This window comes from Siphateles boraxobius, unplaced genomic scaffold (assembly GCF_051911475.1).
Source record: "Siphateles boraxobius isolate OS27281-9 unplaced genomic scaffold, OSU_SipBor_1 3, whole genome shotgun sequence".
NCBI lineage: Eukaryota > Metazoa > Chordata > Actinopteri > Cypriniformes > Leuciscidae > Siphateles > Siphateles boraxobius.
Genome location: NW_027508919.1, coordinates 820,001 through 827,500, shown reverse-complemented (window position 1 = coordinate 827,500; position 7,500 = coordinate 820,001). Strand labels below are relative to the sequence as shown.

Sequence of the window (7,500 nt, the reverse complement as noted above, 5' to 3'; positions counted from 1 at the left end):
GGAATTTCTTATTTCACTATCCATTATAATAAGTGTATTAATCAGCTCACTTTTTCTTTTGTAAACCGGAAACCAAGGAATAAAAACCGGAGATTTTCATCTTTTATTTCAACGTTTCTCAAGTGGATTTATTGAACTGTGTTGCTGAGCTTACAATGGAAACTGCAAATGGGACTAGCTGCTTGGAACAATGTTAGATAGTTATTAGTGTAAGCCATTGCACTTCTCAATATTTCAAACCTTTATATTAGTAAGAAAACCTGCTTGACATTGGACAACGAGCCTTTGGAGAGGTTTGCGGAAAGTGGGAACATGAATGAAGGTTCAACGAGTGATCATGCACTGTGCTAGTGGCTGGTGAGTGCTAAGGGGATTGATAACGCCCTCAACGAGCATTGTTGTTGCTGCGTGACTGTTGCAAGTGGAAACTGTTAAAAAAAACGGATCGACTATCAAAGCAATCATGACGGAGACAGGCACAGAAGACACGGTAAGCCTAACCGAAGAAAAACGAGTGGTTAAACCGACACTTAAAGCATTGGAATATAGTCTGCAAACAAAAATAAGTTCCAGAAGAGCTATACTAGGACAACTTACTGTGAAAAAGAACGAATTGCATGCTTTAATGGATGATGATGCAAATGTGGAAATCATTGCAAACGAATTGTTGGCCAAGTATGAAACACTAATAAAGGAATTCAGAAAAATAAATGCTGACGTTAAAGACTTATTCTGCCAGATTGAATGCGTAGAGAATTTGAACACAGATCAAAGTGATTGGTTTGAGCCAAGAAATAACGAGCACAGAGAATTTGTGCAAGAAGTGAATGCATGGATACAGAATGCAATACTACGCAGAGAAGAGGCTAACAAGGTTAGTGAGCAGATACATCCTGAAGATAGTGTGTCATTCACAGCCAGTAAGTCTAGAAAATCTAAGTCTGTTTCTGCTACTTCTACAACATCGTCTGCTCGTGCTGAACGCTTAAAGGTTGAATTAGAGAGAGCTGCTTTGTTAGCCAAGTCAGCTACATTGAGAAAAAGACAGACTTTGGAAGAGCAGGAACTACAGCTCAAAGTTGAAAAAGAACAGTTGGAGCTGCAATCAGAGCTCGCTGCAACTGATGCACGATTAGCCGTGTTAAGAAAATATGAAGGTTCAGATGTGTCAAGTAGAACCAAAGGCAGTAAGGTGGAAATATTGATGTCTGCGCCAAGGAAACGTGATGTCAGCCAAAGTAAGAGAAGCGTAGCTAGCTGTGGAACTTTGCATTGCCACACTAGTGAAAGAGGTGCAGATACTATGCAAGCTTCTGTCACTTCAGTTAATTTGGTTACTGTCATGCAACGGCAAAATGACATCACTGAAAGCTTAATAAAACAGCAAAGGCTATCTACATTGCCATCACCGAACATTCCAGTTTTCAAGGGAGATCCATTAGAATATCGTCTCTTCATGAGAGCCTTTGAGCACCGCATAGAAAGCAAGACTGAAAACAGCAAAGATCGGCTTTACTATCTAGAACAGCATACAAACGGGCAGCCTAATGACTTAGTGCGTAGCTGTTTTCATATGGATCCAGATCAGGGATACCTTGAAGCCAAGAGACTGCTAAAGGAACGCTTTGGTGATAAATATAAGATATCCATGGCATACCTTGATAAGGCTTTAAACTGGCCTGTCATTAAAGCAGATGACACCAAGGCACTTGAAGCATACGCGCTCTTTATGACAAACTGCAATAATGCAATGTCGGATCTGGAGTACTTAGAAGAGATGGAAAATGCCGCTAACATGCGCACGATCATCTCAAAGCTCCCATACAAGCTGAGAGAGAGATTCAGGAGTGTCGCCATAGACATTCAGAAAAAACAAGATCGGCGGACAAAGTTCAAAGACGTAGTGTCATTTGTCAACACACAGGCTGAAATGGCAGCACACCCTGTGTTTGGTGAAATCTCAGGACAAACAAAGCGCCAGACTGAAAGGTCAAGTGGAAAGAAAAACATCACAACGCTAGCCACTGAAGTAAAAGAACAGAAAGTTGAGAAAGATTTTGCTGGTGCTGGAAACAAGAAAGCTCATGAGAAGGGAACAAGCATGGACAAAGCCTTCAAGAAACCTTGTATCTTCTGTCAGGGAGATCATACCATGGAACAGTGCAAGAAACTCCAAAGAAAGCTGCACAAAGAAAAGCTTGAATTCCTTAAGAGCAAAGGACTTTCTTTCAGTTGTTTTATAGGAGGACACATGAGTAATGCCTGTGAAGAGAAGAAGAGCTGTCAGATATGTTCAGCGACACACCCTACGCTCTTACACATAAAGCAGAAATTTAAAGACTTATCAAAGGAAGAGGCTTCACATGAAGAGCAGAAAGAGGGGTTTCCAAAGGAAGAGCAAACCGTTGTCAGTGGATTTGTGGATGCAGGGGAAGCATGCTCTCAGACAGGGGTCGGGGGTACAGGTAGTGTCCTCGCCATTGTTCCTGTGAGAGTAAAGGCAAAGAAAGGCAACAAGGTACTGACTTGTTATGCATTCATGGATCCAGGAAGTAACGCTTCCTTCTGCACTAACAAGCTGGCAAACGACCTTCATCTGCAAGGAAAAAATGTGAACATCCTACTCACTACTATGGGAGATCAAAAGACAGTCTCATGCAAAGCTGTATCAGACCTAGAAGTGAGTAGCCTAGAAGGTGACGACTTCATCGAGCTTACAGGTGTTTTCGCACAAAAGGTTATCCCCGCAAGTAAAGAGAACATTCCAACACAAGAAGATGTGGATAGGTGGCCACATCTACGAAGTGTACGAATTCCATCGATCAACGCGGATATCGGTCTTCTGATTGGGACCGATGTGGCAAAGGCTTTGGAGCCAGAAGAGGTAATCCACAGTGTCAAGGATGGACCGTATGCAGTACGCACAGCTTTGGGATGGACAGTAAACGGACCGTTGCGTGAGAACAGCAGAAGCTGGACAAAGAATGGATACCCGCAGGTCCAGATGAATCGGATCTCAGTGGCTCGACTCGAGGACTTGTGGACTCAGCAATTCAAGTATGATTTTCCTGAGAACGTTCAAGGAGAGCAGTTAGAAATGTCTAAAGAAGACCAACTGTTTATGGACAGAGTCTCTAAATCGGCAAAGCTGGTCAACGGCCACTACTCTGTTGGTCTGCCGTTGAAGAACAAGGATGTGAAAATGCCAAACAACAGAGCAATGATAGAGCAACGAGCGCTCAACATGAAAAAGAAGCTTCAGAAAAATCAGACGTTCAAAGAGGACTATGTCAGCTTCATGAATGAGGTGATAAAGAAGGGCTACGCTGTAAAGGTCCCAGATGAAGAACTGAAAAGGAGTGACGGAAAGGTGTGGTTTATTCCGCATCACGGTGTCTACCACCCTAAGAAGCATAAAATGCGAGTGGTATTCGACTGTGGCGCTTCATATCAAGGAACCACACTCAATGAACAATTACTGCAAGGGCCTGACTTGACAAGCAGTCTGGTTGGTGTCTTGACTAGATTCCGTCAAGAGCGAGTCGCAGTCATGGCGGATGTGGAATCGATGTTCCACCAGGTCAAAGTCCCACCAGAAGATGCTGACCTCCTCAGGTTTTTGTGGTGGCCGGACGGCGACACCTCAAAAGAGCTGCAAGAGTACAGAATGGAGGTACACTTGTTCGGAGCCACCTCCTCACCAAGTTGCGCGAGTTATGCGTTGAGAAGGTGTGCCGAGGACAATAAGAACATGTTTGATGCAGCAGTAGTGGACACAATCTTAAATAATTTTTATGTAGACGATTGTTTGAGATCAGTTGCCACTGAACAAGAAGCAGTCAGACTATACCAAGACTTGAAGGCCATCTGTCAAACAGTAGGTTTTAGACTGACGAAATGGACAACGAACAATCGAAATGTGTTGTTAAGCATTCCACTTGAGGACCGGGCAACAGAAGTCAAAGATTTCGATCTTGACCAGGATTCACTCGCCATCAAGAGAGCTTTAGGAGTACAGTGGTGTATCCGGTCAGATCAGTTCAAGTTCCATGTACACATAGAGCAGAAGCCTCTCACCAGGAGAGGTATCCTGTCTATTATGAGTTCAGTTTACGACCCACTGGGAATGTTATCGCCAGTCATATTGCCTGCTAGAAACATCTTACAAGAATTGTGTAGACAAAGAACAGGCTGGGATGAAACTGTGCCAGAACACTTCGCACAACAATGGACAGAGTGGACTGAAGAACTTCAACAGCTCACTGACTTTGGAGTGGATCGGTGCTTTAAGCCACCTGAGTTTGGCAAAACAATGCAAGCTCGGCTGCATCACTTTTGTGACGCGTGCGAAACAGGCTACGGTACTGTTACTTACTTAGTCCAGAAGAACAGTAGCAACCAAATACTCTGCTCATTTGTTTTGGGAAAGGCAAGGGTTGCCCCCCTCAAACCACTAACTATCCCGCGGATGGAGCTGACGGCGGCTGCCTTAGCTGTAAAGGTGGATGTCATGCTGAAGAAAGAACTACAGTTGCCACTGTCAGATTCCAGGTTTTGGACGGACAGTACTGCCGTACTTAAGTACTTAGCAAATGAGAACATCAGATTTAAGACATTTGTGGCGAACAAGATTGCCATAATCTTGCAAGCATCAAAGGTGCAGCAATGGAGCTACGTCAACACTCAGTTGAATCCTGCTGATTGTGCCTCTAGGGGACAAAAGGTGAGTGTCTTCATGAAGAATGAAGTTTGGATTGAAGGGCCTGTCTTCCTCAGTAAACCTGAAAGGGAATGGCCAGACAAGCACGATCACCTAGAAGAGCTCGCGGCTGAAGATCCTGAGGTCAAGAAAGGCATACTTGTCAATGCTATAACAGCAGAAGAAAGCACTGATGCAATGCAACAACTAATTCAATACTATTCTTCATGGATACACCTCAAGAAGGCTGTGGCGTGGCTCATACGACTTAAGGGAACCCGGGTAAATCTGTCACGGAAGAGAAAGGAGATGAATGGATTGTACAGTGATCAACAACGGGTGAACAGGGAGATGTTGAGCTACAAAAAGAATCTCAAACAGACTTACCTGACCGTGGACAATCTGCGACAAGCTGAGACAGACATCATCGGCCATTGTCAGCAAAGTTTGTTTCATGAAGAGATATCTGCTCTTCGGAGAAAGGACTCCATCAAGAAGAGTAGTCGAATCTTCAGACTGAATCCACAACTTGAAGAGGGAATCCTTCGTGTTGGAGGGAGGCTCAGTCGAGCATCCATGCCAGCTGAAGCCAAGCACCCGATTATCCTGCCTAAGAACCATCGTGTGGCTGATCTGATTCTCCAGGATTCACATGAGCGACTGGGACACAGTGGACGTAATCATGTCTTGTCTCATGTACGTCAAAAGTACTGGATTATTGATTCTTCCTCGTCAATCAGAAGAATGCTGTCACGGTGTACTATCTGTCGAAGACAACATGGGGCATCAGGCACACAAATGATGGCCAACTTACCAAGAAACAGAGTTGTACCAGATGAACCACCCTTCACCAGAACTGGAGTGGATCTATTTGGGCCATTCCACATTAAACGTGGAAGATCGTCTGTAAAAAGATATGGGGTTATATTTACCTGCCTTGCATGTCGTGCAGTTCACATAGAAATGGCAACATCATTGGAAACAGACTCCTTTATTCAAGCTCTGCGTCGCTTCATTGCAAGAAGAGGTCAGGTGAAGGAGATGAGATCTGATAATGGGACCAACTTTGTTGGAGCTGATCATGAGCTCAGAAAGGCAATAAAGGAGTGGAATACTTCACAAATCGAGAACAGCTTGCTCCAACGTGACATCAGATGGTTATTCAATCCACCATCCGGATCCCACCACGGAGGGGTCTGGGAGAGAATTATCCGCTCCATCAGGAAAATCATGGGTTCTACGCTGAGAGAACAAAACTTGGATGAGGAAGGTCTTCAGACGTTCTTTTGTGAATGTGAAGTCATTCTGAATAGTAGGCCTATTACCATGCCTTCCAATGATATTAATGATTTGGAAGCTCTTACCCCACAGCACTTACTCCTGCTCAAGACTAATCCCAACTTGCCACCAGGACTCTTCGATAAGGATGATACTTATGCGCGTAAAAGATGGAGGCAAGTCCAGTATATGAGCGATCTATTCTGGAAGCGTTGGACCAAGGAATATCTGCCTCAACTCCAGGAGAGGCAGAAATGGAACCATCCATCACGGAACTTCATCCCGGGAGATGTAGTCTTGATTGTCGACGAATCAGCCCCCAGGGGATCATGGCTGATAGGAAGAATCGTTAAGGCTATGGAGGACGAGCACGGAGTGGTCCGCAAGGTTCGAGTCAAGACAAAGACGAATGAACTTGAGAGGCCAATAACTAAACTCTGCTTACTTCAGGAAGCAGTATGAGAAGGACTGTTATTGAGTTTTACTCAAAAGAAAGACATTTAAAGTTGTAATTGCTTCTAGGATAGAAGGCAATTAGGGGCCGGGTATGTAGAGGCCAAAGTATAATTCATAGTAATGTGAATAAGAATTTATGTTAAACAGGTAAATCATTTCATTTAGAAGTTCATGTAATGGTTAAAAATGTTAAATTATACTTAAAAGGTTAAAAGCAAACTATAATTCATGTGCTTGTAGGATTGGTAAAAATAGTGTACTGCCTCTTTAAGAACAGGCCAACTCAGATTACATTATGTTGATTTTCATTACGTGTCTCAGATATTGAGAGCTGTGGAAGCGAACGGTTTTCTTACCTGATAACTGCTAACTTATAGCTATTTCTATTAGGAATTTCTTATTTCATTATCCATTATAATAAGTGTATTAATCAGCTCACTTTTTCTTTTGTAAACCGGAAACCAAGGAATAAAAAACGGAGATTTTCATCTTTTATTTCAACGTTTCTCAAGTGGATTTATTGAACTGTGTTGCTGAGCTTACAATGGAAACTGCAAATGGGACTAGCTGCTTGGAACAATGTTAGATAGTTATTAGTGTAAGCCATTGCACTTCTCAATATTTCAAACCTTTATAGCGGCTATAATGATTTCCATTACACGAGAGTAGATGTTAAAACTTCATGCTGATTTGTACTCGGCTTTCGCCAAGATAATCACCAACTAAGACGTAGCTTTACAGTAACCTATGCTTCTCCATCCATTTACGCTTCTTTCCATCTAGTGACGTGAATCTTCTGTCTGGTGTTAATACAGTGTATTGCGCGTCAGCACACACAACGGCTGCAACCACAGTGCGGTCCCCCATAACAACCCTCTGGATTGAGCGGAGTAGGGAACATCTCTAGGGTCTTCAAGTGGGCACCTTCCGTCCTCAGTGTTTCGTCGACTAGCCCACGACACCTCAAGAGGGCTCGACAGTGACTCTGGCGTCCCAGAGTCACCCCCCTCCGTCCCCCACTCAACTCAGCCCAGCTTACTGACCTCTACTTCCCTCTTGCTGCTGAG

At 43.7% G+C, this 7,500-nt stretch overlaps 1 protein-coding gene across 2 annotated transcripts in view; it reads right to left on the bottom strand.

Moving 5' to 3' along the window:
* dock2 (dedicator of cytokinesis 2) overlaps positions 1-7,500 on the bottom strand; it is a 146,151-nt gene that overhangs the window by 17,624 nt on the left and 121,027 nt on the right. The gene's annotated exons all lie outside the window — the stretch shown is intronic.